This window comes from Oreochromis niloticus, linkage group LG5, assembly GCF_001858045.2.
Source record: "Oreochromis niloticus isolate F11D_XX linkage group LG5, O_niloticus_UMD_NMBU, whole genome shotgun sequence".
Lineage (NCBI taxonomy): Eukaryota > Metazoa > Chordata > Actinopteri > Cichliformes > Cichlidae > Oreochromis > Oreochromis niloticus.
In genome coordinates this window covers 12,315,291-12,332,960 of record NC_031970.2, presented here as the reverse complement: position 1 = coordinate 12,332,960, position 17,670 = coordinate 12,315,291, and the positions used below count along the sequence as shown (strand labels likewise).

Below are 17,670 nucleotides of genomic sequence, written 5' to 3'. Positions count from 1 at the left end.
AATATTCTTAAAATCTAATTTTGAATCCCTCGTTGTCAAATGTTATATTTTTAAAAAAATCAAAAATAATGATAGTTTATAATAACAAATGAGTCAAGGTCTTATGCTTTGATTTCTTTGGCTGAAAAGAGACTCCATACATCGCTCCGAGATAGATCCAGATGTGGATTTTTTTTTTCTCCCCCTCTTGAGTTTCCAGACTGCATCTGTGGCCCGGGGCTGATGTTCTCGAGAGCAGGGCTCTGTTTCTGCCTCATTACCTAATTAATTCATAGATCCACCTTAAAAACAGGGCAATCCCGGTCTGGTCCCTCCCCCCTGCTCGCCACCACAAGCTCACCTCCTTTTCTTTCAGTTTCCCAGCTTGGCAGGAAAAGATCTGATCCGGACTTTTGGTGTTTCCTCTGGTCTGGTTGAGTGTGCCGGACCCCCCTCCAGTCCCACCCACCGCTAAGCAACACAAACACACCACCAGTCCTCATTTTCTGGATCTGCTCTTTGTTAACAGAGCCTTTTCCCTCCTCTGCTTTTATTCCAGGAGAGGGAGAGAGTGAGTGAGCGAGAGAAAAAGAGAGGGAGAGAGGGTGAGTTTATCTTCTCCTTTTAAAGGATTCGTTTCTGACTGAATCTGGATCTGGTTTGTTTTCCTTGCTCGGGGCTGCCGCCACCACTGCAGGAACAGAGCTGGTGCCCCTACTGATGTATTTAAAACCGGTTTAAACGTCAGGAACGGTTCAAGGTTTTATCCACCAACCACCACCCGGCCTGTCAGTCATTTTTTTCGCCACTGCAGTTTTCAAGTTGGAGCTCTGCTGGGAAATGGACAAACCCCTCTAAACTAAAGACGCTTCCCAACCGTTCCGACTCAGCCACAGGACGTGATTTGGACGAAGATCCACGGAGTGGAGGTAACGTCTATTCTCAGTGTTTTTTTTGTTTTGTTTTTGTTTTTTAATTAAACTTAACTCACCACAAGTCTGCGTTCTTTCAATTCACTTGTGGCTGAAAGACAAGAAAGGTTTGCCTTAGTCTGTCGGAGACCGTGAAAGTGACATTTTGCTGTGTTTTAAGGAGTCTGTCGCGCCCCCCCCCCAGTTGTCCGCACTGCTCAGCATCCGGGTAACGTTCATAACTGCCGTTTCTTTACCTTGACACCCACTTATTAGCAACTACAGGCACATTTTTTGGATTTTCCACAGGTGTGAACGCACAACTATCCCAGTCCGACGCACTGTAACGCCCATCTTGGCGTATTTTCCTCCCTAATAGCAACAGTGTCTCCCAGAAATCCCGAGGTACGGTTTCTATCTCTTTCACCTCGCCAAACGTCCCGGCTGTTAGCTAGGTTACAGCCCCGATACGTGCCGTTCCCTCTCTGCAGTCAACGCTGTCGGGTCTTCATTCATAATGCGGACTTTAAAATCCAACTTAAAACGCTTTGGGACAAACTAAAATACCCATAAAGCTTACACTGTGATATTGTGCGATGGTTTCTAATCAGACCCCTGTAAAATTTACAGACGATGACTCACTTTTGGTGAAAAAAACAACTTTTGAACTGGATACGCAGTGCTAGTTAGTTTGCCGTCTGGCAAACTAAGGAGCCTGCTGGTAAAAGTTGTCATTTTATTCTGAATAATACATTTTCACGTGTCGTTGGGGTATGCCGAATCGAAGGGTTGTTACTAAAAGGTCTGAACATTTTTATTAATGGCTACAAAATTGCGTTTTCACAAACCAACAAGGAGATGTAGATCAAAATGAGCAGATTCTTAATGGCGCTCTGGTGCCAGGTCTCCCCGGGCGACAGCGAGGCACGTATCTGCTGTTGCAGAGGCTGCGAGGCAGGAATCAGACCGCCCGCGGATGTCTCCGGGCGCCTGGAAACAATTTCTTAACAGTCTCTGGCTTGAGTGTGTTGCTTTCCGAGTGATATTTCCAGTGGTAACCGGAAAAGGCGCCTTTTACCATCAGAAAAAACACAGGACCTGTGGTAAGTTGGTTAAAAACAGCTCTCTGAGCAGCGAGCGTTGGTTGCTGCGGTTGTTTGTCCCTGTTGTGATATTAATTGTGTGTATTTCTGTATCACTGTGGTGTCCTCACACTGTTGACACGAATGTGGCGCCTTCAGGATGAGCTTGTTAAGCTTGTTGGAGTGGTTCCCCCATATTTAGCACTCGCACTGTAAATACTACTTCTTCTTTTTCAAGGCTGCCGGTATTGAACAAGGGTGGAAAAATCGTTACTGCGCTTTATTTTAATTAACGAAGCACCGTCCTTACGTCATCGGCTAAGATGGGCGGATGAGGAGGAGCAGCAGCAGTTCTGCTTCTTTTTCCTCTCTTCTCATTTCATCCATCTCCACCTTCTCCTCCTCCTCCCCTCTGTAGCTGGGTGTGTCCTTCCTTATTGCGTTAGAAAGGAGGGGGGATCCCGCATCTTGGCTCATGTGGTGACTCCTCCTCAGCTTGTGACCTCCAAACGAGGGCATTGCTCCTTCTGATTTCTGCTGCTGCAAATTAACCGAACATAGAGGCTTTTTGCAAAGTGAAATTAGTAGAAAGGGAAACTTTGAAGACTCTTTGTTGAAATGAGTTGAATTATAGGTATGACAGCAATGACTTTGCTGTTTGCTGGATTCAGAAGGGAAAATGGCTAGTTTTTTGTATTCCACCCAAGTCTGTACAGTTTGGAATGAAATATGATTATGTGGCTTCCAAGCATTATGATAACACCAAGCAAACATTTCAAATTTGAATAACCATTGTCTTTCATCAAGTCTGGTTAAAGATTTTAACTAGTCCTCCGTTCACAAGCACAGCAAGTAGCTCTGCCTATTTGGTTTGGCATATTTTGACACCAGATGCTCTTCCTGGCAACCTTGAAAGGTTTTGTGTCTCCCCCCTAGGGTTAGACAAGGGATCATTTTCTTGTCAGGCAAATGCATTGAGCCACTTTTCTAAGGTCTCGCTTTTGTTTAAACAAGGTTTTGAAAATGACAGTTAAGCAAAGGTCGTCTGTTGGACGTACCTCCTTATCACCTGGATATTCTGCTTGGACTTGGACTCAAACTCTTGACCTTTTGGCACTGCCAAACTGTCTACTGGCTGTCTTTTCTAGTCAACATCTAGCTTTGGATCAAGCATGGCTCCAAAATAAAGGTTGTGCAAATGTTGGAGACAAATGTTTACTGTCTGCTAGGCATACTTTTTCTCCTCTGGGTGTCTTTGATAGACTTTACAGCAAAGTAAAGTTTATGTTAAACCACTGTTTTATGTTATACTTTAAACGATTAGAACAAGAGTAATAACAACAACAAACAACTATACTGTGAGAGCGACTCAGACTCCTGGGATTTTTCTTTGAGATCATGCTCTAATAAACACTTTAATGTTAAATAACAAATGAGCTGATCGTCTTTTCTTGATATTTGGTCTTGGTTAAAAATAGCTCCAGAATAAAAGTTGAGCCGACAACAGAGGCATAAGATTGTGTCTGTCAAATGTACCACTTCAGTGATGCCTTAACATCCTTGTTAGACTTTCTATGACAGGAAAGTTTGTGGTAAACAATTGTATATTCATTTTGTTCTGGACTAGGACAAAATGAAACAAACAAAACATTGTTGTTTGAGAGAAGAGTAAGAACACCCCCCCAAACGAAGCTATACAGTGAGAGTGTTTGTTATTTGTTCCTTTTTCCTCTGAAGATCACTTTCCAGCAAGTATTTTCAGATTCAGAAACCACCGGTTGGCTGTCTCGCCTTGACTGTTAGTCTTGGTTGATATGTGGTTCCAGAATGAAAGCTGAAGACAAAATTTTGGCATCTCTTGTCTGTTATCTTATCAACATCATCTGGACATCCCTGTTGGAAACCCAGCAAACATGGTCAAAAAGCTAAGCTAACCCACAGTTAACCTAAACCCATGCATGTAATTTAACTGGTGATTCTAAATTGTTTGTACGTGTTAAATGAATGGTAGCATGAATAGTTGTCTGTCTCTGTGTCAGCCTGGAGGCAGGGTCCAGGAAATACCCATCGTCTTGCCCTTCTTGTGATGGACTCTAGCCTTCCCCACAACCCTGAATTGGATAAGCAGAAGAAAATGGATGAATGGTCAAGAGAGAGATCAAGAGTTTGAGTCGGATTTATGGCATGTTTTCAAGACTAGACATCAAGAAAAGATGGACAGGCAATGGTTATTCAATGTCAAAATGTTTTGGGAAGTCGGTTAAAGAATTGATTTATATTAATCTTAATTGAGTAGAAGAAAATGTGACAAGAAACTTTATAATTCAAGATGAGCATAAGAACGCCAAGAAAAACTCCTAAGGACACCCCTGTGTTCACATCATAGGGTCTACAAGGACCCCTTCAATTCACAATTCAACAGATGAGACAGGATTCATGCCTAGTTATACATAAGTGGCTTAAAAGTAATGATGATATATTTAAAAATGGCCATCTGGTAATACCACTCTGTGTCTATGGAGTAGATGTTATGCAGGTACCTTTTTACAGTAATTTGGTAATCAAATTAGTTGCAAGTCAGGGAATTAGTTGACTTAACTTACAAAACATTTTCATTAAATGTCTTCATTGCATAGATCAATGCTGTTTCCATGTATAACAGTGGCCGTATTAGAGCATCTCGTACAGTTTACAGGATTATTTAGATTATTTAGATTTCTCATTAAGTGGTTCAAATGATGCCACACCTATGTTGGTGAATCTTGATGTTATTTGTTGCTAAACCTTAACAACAGCATCACTGATGACACAGCAAGTGTCATCAGTGATGATTTTTGCCGCTGAAGGTTAACGCTGTATTTTTGGATAAATAAATTATTAGGTTAAATGGGTGCTGTTTCAGGCAAGGTGGCCTACATCTGATAGAACTAGAACTGAACAGATTAGTTGATTGATCGCTTATATCACTCTAAACTGCTTTGGGTGTTGAGCTGCTGGCTAGACAAATCACCCCGGGCTGTGATTAAACTGTGATGGACATTTTCACTGTTTTCTCACATTATCTATACTCATCAGTTAATTGGGAAACAAATGAACCTCATTTTCATAATTTTATGATAATTTTAGAAATGTGTCAGGTATGTTAGAGACAGGCAACCTGTCCTGGTAAGTCCAGTGGCAGTTTTATGTGTAAATTGGACTGTTGCCTTTATTGTAGTGGCAGATTGGTTGTAAAGCAGTTGCCGGAAACTGTTCTGACTAAGATTTCAGTATCTGATGATATTGACGTGTCATGGATGTACTTTAGTGCTTCCCACACACAGATCTTACCTGCAGGACTGGCCAAGAAAATAAAATGATCTGTCTTCACTTTTTGTACCTGAAGATTGTACCGTTAGGCTGACCATCACTCGATCCACATAACACCAAACTCCCACTCTTCTCCTGGGAATTGGGACCTACAAGAAGAAAAGAGATTTCTGTTGAATTGGCTGATGCAGCATCTCACCCCAGTCAAATGGTTTTTACATTTTACCTTTTTTCTTTTGTACATTACATTATTTCATTATCAGCATACATCAGATACCACTTGCTGGGTTTTTCCTGCGTATAAAGTATTTTGTCCTTCTGCCACAGAAAACTCACCAAGGCTGTGAGAAAAATATGTTTTAACAATTTCATTTGACATTTATAAAATGGTAAAAAATAACAGGAAACACATAGAGCATGCATTTTGCTAAGTAAGACTTAAATATATGCAGCCTAGTCATGCTTACTATCCATACTGTGATACAGAAAAATCCAACATGGTGACGTTTTTGAGGCAGAATCAAAATCCATCCATTTCTTTGCGTCTTTGAAACCTTTTTCCTCCATCATGCTTTCTTCTGTTTTACAAAGTAAGTGTCATCCTAGTAATGTCACAGCTGTTCAGGCTTTTACTAAGTTCATGTAAAATGAAGGCATTCGTCTAATTTTAATTTCAGCTACAGTTTTGGCTTGCAGTGATTATTAAAACAAGATAATCAATATAAAACAAATTAAGTTATAATTAAAATCCAATTTTAAAAGAAGACGTAGAAAAAAATATGTACAGTTTTTTTTTTCAAAATCTTAGCATAATTATTTTTAAATAACCATCATCTCAATAATTACCACAGTAATTATGATTGTTTTTCTTCTCCCTTAATGGAGCAGGCCTCATACTGCACTGCTATTTATTTGATGATTCATTTTAAGAGCAGATCACATTCAAAATTAGGATCTTTGTTGCCCAGCCTTATTTAAATTATCTCCTGAATAGATTTCTTGGATATAACGGTGTATTACAGAGCCATGTAATGGGTGCCACTGCAGCAGGGGGTGTATATCTCTTGCCTTTCTGTAACAGACAGATGGAGCCAGTTGTGCTCTAAAGCAATACAAAGTAGCTATATTACATGCACTTGAAGTGATGTTAATAAAAATGTCTAAAAATAAAGTACATTGTAAATTCCAGCTCTCATACTGATCATTATTATCTCACCAACCTCGACCTCGTCCCCGCTGAAGACACACGGTCACGCCTACCTGCAGACAGTCGAGTGTTCTGTATCTGTCTCAAGCTGCTGCCGTCGTCCTGATGACCACGAGAGACGACGGATGCTGACTCAGTGTGTCTATCATTTGAACGGCCTGCATGAGGTTCTAGCTCCTTTAGCCTGAGAAGAATTAACCAAGGCTGTGGTCGAAAAGTCCAAAAAGTAACCCCGTGTCTTTGTCTGTCTAATCACTTTTCCTTGACCTTGATAGAAAACGGCATCAAGGTCAATGGTGAGAGAGAATTTAAGGACTTGGGAAATGGGAACCACAATGCACAAAGTATTTAGCTTCAGAATATACAGGATTTACAGGTGGGTTTAACATAGCTGGTCACTGAAGATTCAAAACACATTCTAGCTTATACAAAAACACACTAATATTTATTGAACAACACCATCAACATAACATTGACAACTCTGTTTACTGATTGTTCGCAGGCATATTCTTTGCTAAAAGTGGTAATAAAGAAGCAGTATCGGTATTCAAAGACTTTAACCAGCTTTTTTTATGGCTGCCACGCAGACACTTTCCGGTTGTGTCAGTCAGTTAAAAGCATGCTATAGATTCTATGTCTGTGAGTCTGCTTGGCTCTGGTTGAGTCAGAGGGATATAAATTTTATAATCAGGCCTGATTTAAACTTCTGCAGTGATTTACTTGTAGAGCCTACAATGTAACCGATTTGCTGTCAACATTTCTCGCGCGAGGTGCGTTATGTGTTAATTACCGTGTGGTTGTGTCCCTGTGTTTTATGTGGGGTACCAGCTGATAGAAACAAATAAAATGCTGCAATGCTGGTATATTCCCTTGCATCCATTTTGATAGTTTCAGCAATCCCCCTCCATGAATTTAGATTTTTTTTTTTTTTTTTTTTATTACTCCTTATATTTAAATTGATGAAGGGTATTCTTAAAGTGAAAAACTGCAGTGTAAGAGTAGCTGGAAATATACAGGTTGTGAGTTGTGAGCTGTGTCGATGCCACAGTTTGTGGTTACAGCTTAGGGAGACTCCCCATAGATTCCCCACTGAAGCATAAATGTCCAGTCAGATGGCAACTCAGAAGCGGAGACTTCACATTACAATGTAGCAACTAGTCAGACTTCTAAGAAGTATAACAGCAATGCCTACTCGTCCGTGTCTGCAGTAGAGTGTAATTGCTGCTTCCAGAACAGTTCTTAAGAAGACTTGACTATTTAACAGCAGCACATAGCTGGTATCTTTGTTGTGAAATATTAAATTGTTTTTAACAGAGCGAGGGGAGACGCTTGGTAGATTGCTGTAAATCAGCACTTCTCCACCAAGTGGACGGAAAAGAGGAGCTGGTGCTTCATTCTGCGTCTGTGTAGTTGTTTAAGTACCAAGTAAAACTGCCATACATGTTGTTGTGTGATACATGCTGTCTCACTGTGTGTATTCAGCTCTGCTTTCAAAATGGCGACTCTATCAAAAGCCCTCGCCCTAAGATTCTACACGCACTGTTTTTACTTATTAAATTGCAGCACTGCATATGAAGCGTCTGTTTATTGCAGTCTCATCTGATTCTGTTTTCAGTCTGTAGGCATTGGCTTAGCAGCCATTTTTCCAGTAAAAGCGAAAAACCATTGCGGCTCTTACTTCACGCCCCTGCTTAAATGCAAGCTGTTCCTTGGCTGCTGTGGGCATTAAAACAAGAGGCGTGACGCAGATGTACATCGAGACATTCGCGCTGGTTTTTATCCATATGCCTTTTTCGTTGCAAGTGTTGACATCTCAGGCTGACCTGCTACACTGACAATGAGACTGCAAACAAGTGTGTTGTTGTGATCTCACTGAGTCAGACCTTCAGACCCCAGATGGAGTCTGAACCATCTGGGACTTGATTTACAGATCGATGTGATCTGAGTCACCCCGAGGCAAAACCGCTTCCTCCCTTACTGCCGAACTTTGAACCGCTGGGAGTTCATTCTTCCCTATGTTAAAGTTGCTATTTGTGCTGAAAATACTTTTTAAAAATTTATTTCCTTTCTTATTACATTTTCTTATCGGAGCTCCGTTTCCTTTCAGCTTCCTTTCAAGTATTAAAATAATACAAATATATATCTCATATCTTTTGACTGTGTATGGAAATTATTTGAACAAACTCACTCTTTTATTGCTTTCAGGTTGTTTTTATCTTGGAGCTTTTATTTTCTTGTCTGACATTTTCTAGTGTTTAGACTTGCTTTTATTGTAAAATTTAATTTAAACTTTTTACCACTGACGCTGGTACGAAGTTTGTGATGATCTGTTCTTCAAAAGAAAGGCTTTTTTTATGGGTAAAATCCATTATCACATATACGTATGTATGTTTTATATAATGACAATTGGTTGCTTCCAAAAAAATTAAAGAGCAAAACACAAGGCTGTCTCTGGGTGCTGACAATTTACTGCTTTCTTCTGCACTCATCAAATGTAAGCTTTACTAAAACGTCTGAAGACATCAACTCTGGGATATTATCGTTGTCATTTTTCTTATTTTTGATACAGGAAATCCTTGTATCAAATTTAAGTACCTTACTGCACATAAATTAAAAAATACAGTAATTTACATATTGCTGTTTTGCTATTACAAGGAGACATATAAAGGGATCAGTCTATTGTTAAAAAAAAAAAAAAAAAAAAAAGTATAGCAACATCTCCAAAGGTGGACATGTTTATACTGTCACTGTCATGACACCATCCACCTCACGACCTGTGGAGATTCATGCTCATGTAGCAGTCAGTATCATCCACGCCTGTTGCATCCAAAAACACCGCCCATTACACTCGTGTGGACGTGGTTTTAAGATTTAGTGAAATGTGGAAACCCCTCTGCAGGCGGAATCCCTGCCTGTAAACCAGACCCTGCAGCGTTCACTTTGTCTCTTATGTAAGTCCACATCAAAAATTAATGAATGCAGTGCAGCTTTGAGAAGCTCAGGCCTATATTTAAGATATGGATGCTCCCTGCTCTGCGGAGCCTCAGTGATTGTGGTTATAATAGAGCCATTGGCCTTTATCATTTTTTCATATCCCTGCTGGTAAAAAAAGAGGTCATCCCACTGTAATAAAGAACTGCTGAACTATGACTGCATGCTATCCATTTTATTCAATTGTAAAATATTTAAGCAGGAAATCCTCACTCTTCCTTCAATCCATTACAGGCAGCAGTACCCATGAGCTGCAGATAAATTACAAACTACGCCACGAATTGGAGGTTAACAAACTAAAATTATGAATAACATGAAAGCTGAAGCCCTTGAAAAGGGCTCAAATGTTCTTTTTCCGTTTCTAGTGTGTCTCACAAACGGAGTCTTTGTGGTTGACTGCATGCTCATGGTAGGGGTTTGTGTAATATTTGCATTAGCTCACATTTTTATTTGAAATTGAATCAAATAACAAGATACACTCAAATGTACCAAAAAGTGCATTTCATCTCACGGACACTTGAGGCTGGTTCCAGAAGTGATTCAATCCCCATAGACTCCTGTGTTTAAAATTCCCAACTTTGAAAAGAACTTGTTGATTAATTCATTAAACTGAATTTCAACACCATGTTTATGGTGTAGGTGGCTTTTGAGTAATTTTAATGAAAACCTCTGATGATCCAAGAAGTTAGTGCTCTATGTTAATTGCAATATTTTATCAGTCTGCTATTTAGCACTAATTAAAAAGTATGTGTCTGCACATTGTATCCATATGGTTTATGGATGCAGCTTGTAAATCACGCCTTCTATTTTTAGCTGATAATTTTTGCACTCAAACCTCTTTTTCCAAATATGGTCACTTTTGGCTCCAAAAACAAAATAGTGCTGCCCAAAACAAACATTGAGGCTTTGAAAAGTGCAGTAAACAGTGAGCTACATGCTTTTTAAAAAAAAAATAATAATTTAAATGTTTTCTGATCCGCTCCAAGATTTACTGGACAAGCTAATTTCAAGAAGGTCTGCAGGTTGCTTGAACATATTTTTTTTTTTTTTACTTTCTTCTAAAAAATAATATCAAATGGTCTAGAAAACATATGGTTTCTTACTCTGAAATACAAAGTTGAGATCCACTGCAAGTAATTTAATGGCGAAAAAACCCAAAAAGTAGGCTAAATAAAATGAAAATGTACGTTATGCACAATCTACCATGAGCCTCACATTGGTGATAATTTTGTCTTTGTTTCAATCCAACTCACTTGCGCCAGCAGCATGTGCAACACATGGAAATATGAGACCTGTTCTTTGTATGTTCAAGTGCAGGTAACCATAGCAACAGTACTGAAGCTTAAGGCTTCTTAGCGTTAGACTGGTGAAACTAGTCCAGTGGTAGAGACGACGGATTAAACTGACTACAAACACTCTTCAAAGCATGAAGGAGGATTCAGCACAGTCGACCTTTGTTCCTCTGATCAGCGAACATGACAGAAGACACAATAATGGACTCACAGTTGTCCAGATGGAGCAAGAGTATGCAGCATATTTCCTCTGAGGGCCAGACTGAATTGGATATAATAAATGAAGCACCACACATTAAATGACTAAATAGACACATGAATACATACAGTCCTGAAATATGTTAAAATCCCCACGTTTTTGCAGACATAACAGATTCCTTTAATGTACGCCTGAAAAAAAAAAATCAAGAATTTTCAGTGAGAAACTTTTGATTTTTCAGTGTCTACAATTCATATCAATGCTTAATGTATTTAAGGATAATTTTATTCATAATGATGAATTAATTAAAATAATTCCCTGTTCTTTTTTAGCCTCTGTTTTTAATTTTGTAGGTAACTCAGATTTTCAATATGTTGCAGTACCACAACAGGCACCACTGTGCTCAGCTAATATTTACTATTTAATAACCCTTTTTTGGGGGGGGATACAATGTTTTCCACATGCTATATTACTTGTCACCCAAATATATCTTTTCAATTTATTTTTATTTTAACATCCGTGATCAGTTTACTATTGGACAATCCCTTCTGTTATATTGAATGTTCATTCACTAGCTAGCTAGCTCCCATCTTGTGTTTACCTGTAGAGTTATCAGGTCACAGCTGTGGTGGTACCAAGACTCTCATCCCATGGTTCAACAGACTCTAGCTCCCAATATCTTGGACTGCAGTCCTTGTTTTTTCTTGGATATCGACTGTGACCAACTAACGACGGTCATTCTAACCTGAACCTGCAGCATGCGGAGAACTGGTTGGCTATAAAAAGGTCACTGAGGGCAAGAATTAAAGCTGCAAACTGGAGTTCAAGGCATTGGAGTTTGCCTGCCAGATGAAACGTTGCAAAAAGACGGCTGATACCTGTTATTTATTATCACAAAGTATAGTATAGTATTTATTAATGCGTTTTGAAGGCTTGGGTGTACCTGCTTTCGCATGCTCCCTTTTTAAAAAAAAATTTTATTTTCGGGGACGTGTTAAATTCTCCCTTCAGGATGTCGGGGGCCGGCATCTGGTCCACAGACCATATTTTGGCCATGTGTGAGTCTAATATTGGATGGGAGTCTGCCTCCACCTCACTGCAGTGGGTTCACTGTCCACCTGCTTTATGGAAATATCCACACAGATGACATGGAGGCGTCAGCAGGATTGATGATTGTAACTGGACCATCTGAGAGTGTCCTCCTGACACACACTTACATAACGCCTGTGTGTGGATGTGTGAGTGTGTGTGCTGCTTGGCAGGTGTTTAGTGGGTGGGGATGTGGGTGTTTGTGCATTTATGATAGACAGGAAGGTTTGAGCAGCAGGAGGAACATTCAGAAGCAGCATTTTTGTCAACACTCTTGAAATGAACTCAACCAAAGAGTCAGTCTCAGTAGTTGGCAGAGTTCCTGAGATGTGATGAGTATTGCTATTTTATCAAATCTGCTCATCTAATGTAATTATGTTCAGCTTTCATCACTTTAAAGTAACTAAAGTTATGAGTCAAATATTGAATTCGGATCGGTAATCACCTTTGTTTGTGCGTTACAGTTTATATTAGTGCCGTAATAAACATCGACAGCCTGTAGCCTGAACCAGAAAATTAGATGAGCAGGAGAAGATATGAAGTGTTGATTAAATATGAATCAGATTCAAATAATGGAGGTCCTGATTCACACTGTGAAGCTGATAAGAAATTTATATTATACCCTTAGAAGTTAAACTGGGTGGTTCTCCTGATATTTATCTGATACGAAACAGCGCTCAGTGTCAGAGTCATGTTTCTGTTTGGCTGTAGAGACAGTTTTCACTGGACAACAACCAAAACTGTAATTTTAGCTGTTATGGAATCAACATTAATTATCTGCTGCTTGTTGAAGCTGCTGCTTTTGATGTTTGTCATGTTAATCAACAACCTCAGCGAGGGTCACAGCAGCTAAAATTAAAATGCCGCTACCTGCTGTGCATGCTTTTATTTTCAAATGCTTTAGTAATAAAAACATAATGATTGGTGATAAAAGGTTCATTTAAAGTCTGGTGTCAGAGCTGTTAGCTGCTAACAAATTCAGGATATATTTCACTAAACTCTTTTATGTGATGAACTTCCGGCAGCCTGGTAGTTAGAGGTTTCCATGGGCAGTATGTGAATAGAAGACTACTAGTTCGAGGCCATGATCGCTCCTCCAGTGACTGGGATTTTATTTTTCCTACATCATCCCTCACTATGCATAATGCACAAAAACTCAAAGTTAAACTAACACTTAGACTGTCAATAATCTGTTTGTTAACCATTAATAATTTGCTTTGCTGCAGACGTGAGTGAGGGAACGTTTTCAGTTTGAGTTGGGGATGTTCATAGTGACTAATTAACTAGTTGAGTTTTTTTTAAAGAAAAAAGTAAGAAAGAAACAAAACTAGAAATTTAGCAGAATCTCAATTTTTTTTCTGACATGCACCACGCAGTAGAATTTTTTAGAATTAAATAACAGCTCCATCTTTGCACAATCTGAGGTGACAAATTAAATTAAAGATAAAAATAAAAGAATGTGTGTCTTTGGAAGTAAACTGTTGATTATCAGCCTAATTAAAAGTTACAAAAGGCACAGTATTTTCTGTATTATTGGCAGCCAAGATTTCCACCAACATCGAGCTTTGTCTTGGTTTCCAAGTCCTAGTCCACACAAAACAGCTGTAATCACAGTAACATACAGCAAAATGAGACGCGGTTTAGAAGCAACATCGAAGAAGAAGTTGCAGTATAAAAAAGTATTTCTTTTGCTGACTCATTCTGTCTCCTTAAAGACTGGGAATTGTACTGTGGGTTCATGGCATAAATATTTGTAGGCAGTTAGTCTAATTATTTGCAATCTACATTATGTGGCGACAATGATTAGATTAGATTCAGGTAATAAATAATTTTAATTGTCTGCCACCGGCTTTTACCTTTCTCTGCTGTTTGCCGCACCGGTGATCCATTTCAATTCCAATTCCTTTTCATTGTTCATTATTTATTCATTACTCTGACAGTGCTCATGGTTTTAGTTTGCTTTTTGTCATGTTTTGTAAGCTGAAATTCAGAAAGCTGCACATACTCGTATTTCTCTGGCTCTGGGACATGAAAATGTTGTCCTTCCACCCACAAAGGCTGTGATTGGCTATTTGTTTTTCCATCCATGGAAACACTTATCGATTAGCACAAAAAGAGACCTGTTGGAAGCACTGAAAAAAAAATCAGATATACGGACAATGACTCAGTGGTTCAGATCAGGCTGCCGTTTGGCATATGTAGCTACGATAATGCTGGCCCACATGTAGCTGTTTGACATTGACATACTGTACACATGTGTACCAAATTAAAATGTCTGTGTGTCTCACAGGATATGCACAATTTTTTTTTTTTTTTAAATTGAGCAATTCTAATGCACATTTATCTGTCTTGGTGCTCTCACTTTAACATTTCTCACCTCACAAAGGTGAAGCTGCTGCTAAGACACACTAAGGTGTGTGTGTGTGTGTGTGTGTGTGTGTGTGTGTGTGTGTGTGTGTGTGTTAATCCTGATGAAGCCATTGTTGCAGAGAGGTGTTGAAGCTTGTTGTGAATGTGATGAGCTGCAGTGAGCCGGGCTGTGTGAGTCTGTGTGACTGTATTAGCATACATGGATAAGTGTGAGTGCGTTTTTTGCTCTGTGGGTTGTTACAGTTGATGTCAGGTGATGCTGGTTAACTATGCTGTTGCTATGAGGATCAGTTATATTTGCAACAGTTGGTTCATTTAGTAGAAAATTATACACCAACTATTTGAATTTTTTTTTTTTTAAACTTTCAATCAGAAACTGCAAAAATGTTTCTGTTTTAAAATGTGAGAATTTGCTGCTTTTCCTTGTCTACCTTACACACACACATTCACACACATTCAGTGTGTGAATGTGTGTGTGAATGGGTGAATGACTGGATATGTAAAGCGCTTTGGGGTCCTTAGGGACTAGAAAAGCGCTATATAAATACAGGCCATTTACCATTTACCATTTTACCTTAGAGCAACTTGAATATTTCAGATTTTGGACTGTTGGTCAGACAAAAAATGAAATTTTGCTGGCGCTGCTTTGTGCTCTAGAGAATTCCGGTTGCCAGTTCTCAGTTTTGTAATCTTTTGTAGACGAAACACTTGTGACAAAAATAATCAGCAAATTAATTGATGATAAGAGCAATCCGAGACCTCTGTTAAGACTGAAAATTCCCTTAACAGAAGGAATCAAGATCCAGAAGGATATTTGGATCAAGACTAGTTTTGGATATTTTTCTTGAAAATCACGACAATTCTTCCAATATCCTGAGGCGATATATAGTTTTGAACCGTCCTCACAATGGTAAAAAAAGTAAAATAGAATAACCCTAAACAACAAAAAAACAGAAGGCAGCACTATATTAATGAATCTAAACATGAATGACTGTGCCTTTCATGACTGTTGACTAATGTAACTTTGCTAACAAAAAGACAAGCACAATAGTCACCTAACTTCAGTTGCAAATATAAATACACTTTCATATACATTTTCTGGATATCACATAGAGATTATATAGATATTAAATAGAGATTAAAATGGAGCTTATTTGCTGTAAATGACCTTCCTATTGCTCCTAATTCAGAGAACTCAGACAGCTGTGAAAGCTGCTCGTGGATCCTCTTCCTGTGTGCTCACTATTTAAAGAAGGTTAAACCATCATCAACTCTGGCAGAGTGATAAGAAAGGCCGACTCTCCAGCTGGAGTGGCTACAGTCCTGTTTACACTGGTTCCAATAGAGGCAGGTACAAGAGCCACTCCCTTCCTGAAAGCTCCATAATGCTCACCTTTAGATGTTGTATATTAAACAGACTGCGGAAATCTGACTCAGCTCCTTGGCCGAGCGGCTGTGTAATTCAGGTTGGTGTCTGTGAAGAGTGTGCAGCCCACTCTTGTGTTTGGGTGTGCATGTATTCAAGAGGTGCAGCCTACTTGGCAGCCCTCTGCTACATGTTACCAACTGATAAAGACGAGGGAATAAAAAGACTGAAGCCACAGGAGAAAGTGTCTGTCCAAGACCAGAGAGGTTTGAACAAGTTAAAAAGAGCTCCAAGTGAAATGACTCAGAGGTAAATATTTTAATCTGTTTAATTACGTTTTTCCTGAAACGTGCTCTTATTCCCAAAGGGAAATCATCAGGATGGGCAGAAATAGCTAGAAATATGAGGAATTTGAACAGGCTTCTGTTAAGGATGGTGATGCAGAGTCATTGCCTTAAAAATATGCAGAACAATAGTGCTTTTGTGCAGTAGATGGTATAAAAGGTGGATGTAGCTTTTGGGTCTGAAAAGTAAAGCCAGTGAAATCTGAATTTTTTTTAATTGACTGCAGTGGGCAACTCCTCTGGTTTCTAAAAGACTTACTGTTTTATAGAAATCTATGGGGAATAAGCTGTTGGCTCCCCTGTCCTTTAACCCCAGTAAATGCTTTCCTGATGCTCATTTGTTTGAAGAACAGTTCTGTAGGTTATATTGCATTTGGTTAGGAAAAGGAAAGCAAGCAAATAGTCTTCTGGGTCTTCAAGGCCAGAGAAACACCGAGCTGCAGGTTTAAAAAAACAAAACAAAGCAAAACTGTAAAACCTAGGCTCCCTGGCTAGCCACAAAAGAGGAGAGAAAGTGTTTAAATACTGGCAGAAAACTCCTGCCAAGCTTGCAGCCAGATTTATTCAAACACAAAAGAAGGCATACTGAGGTTTTACAGGTTTGCCACAAGTCTTTTTCAAAGGACAGATTTCCAGTGAAACCGAACACTACTAATCCTAGCAACCACACAACAGAGATCCCAGCAGCCAAATGGCAAGGAGCACTTTGTCAGGGGCTAGATGTGCACTTTCACTACTGACCAGAATGCTGTTCAGCTGCAGCACGTAGAGAGAGAGGGAGAAAGTCTCCGTTTCAATAAAAGGCTAAAAAGATGCAAGGGATATAACAATGTCTCACACAAAACAATTAAGTCCACATTCTGCTTGACTTGGAAAATGCTGAATCTCTGTATAAGTCTGTAGAAAACCCACAGGAGTTTTCCACTCAGGTGGCTGAAACAAAGTGTGCGTGACGACCAGGTTTGAGGTGAAGGTGATGTCGGTGTGGGCCTGGTTTTTAAAGTGACACCTAAACACACACATAATGTTTAACACTGAAAAATATTTTTATACGCAACTTTTCTGTAGTAAAACTTCATCATGCATTTGTGACAAAGTGTGTGGAAGTCAGTCATACAAAATACTTTGAGGTAGGCATCAGACTCTTCCTCCATCTCCTTCTCTCTTAATTATTATTGTTATTTTTTTTTTTTAAAATCTGGTACTTCATGACTTCAGAGGAGCTTCTTAAAATGTCAGATGTATTGGAAGATTCTGTTCTCAGAGACGGTCCAAAAAAAGGCACCAGTCAGAGGAGGAAGTGAGCAGATGGAGGGCACATGGAGAGCCAACAGGAAGTGAAGGCTCGGTGGTTTCCTCATGTTGTGTTGGCAACAGTCAAGATTTCACTTCCCTCTACTTATACTCCCAACAGGTGCTGTTTCTGTGTGTCTGTTTCCTCCCTTTATTTGACATCTGTTGCTTTTTGACCTCAGAAACTTTTTAAAATTCACAACAGTGTTGTTGTTGGTGCTTGAACCATTTTATTTTT

At 39.3% G+C, this 17,670-nt stretch overlaps 1 protein-coding gene and 1 long non-coding RNA gene across 14 annotated transcripts in view; one reads left to right on the top strand and one right to left on the bottom strand.

Moving 5' to 3' along the window:
* Positions 1-15,962, bottom strand: part of LOC102075607 (uncharacterized) — a 38,904-nt gene extending 22,942 nt beyond the window's left edge. The window contains exons 1-5 of one of the 7 annotated variants that reach the window (XR_003220093.1): positions 15,823-15,962; positions 14,065-14,191; positions 6,542-6,672; positions 5,352-5,430; positions 2,000-4,083 (exon numbers count right to left, since the gene is read on the bottom strand). This is a non-coding gene — a long non-coding RNA (uncharacterized LOC102075607). Of the gene's footprint in view, positions 1-1,999; positions 4,084-5,302; positions 5,431-6,541; positions 14,192-15,822 lie in introns of those variants that run through there. The other 6 variants (XR_003220094.1, XR_001224651.3, XR_003220096.1 and 3 more) reach the window with 6 other exon arrangements.
* LOC100696627 (plasma membrane calcium-transporting ATPase 1) overlaps positions 113-17,670 on the top strand; it is a 123,903-nt gene continuing 106,345 nt past the window's right edge. For 3 of the 7 annotated variants that reach the window (XM_003447707.5, XM_005469687.4, XM_005469679.4), the window contains exon 1: positions 120-908. The gene's annotated coding sequence lies outside the window, so the exon portion shown is untranslated. Of the gene's footprint in view, positions 909-1,358; positions 1,994-16,015; positions 16,105-17,670 lie in introns of those variants that run through there. The other 4 variants (XM_019359118.2, XM_005469686.4, XM_005469683.4 and 1 more) reach the window with 4 other exon arrangements.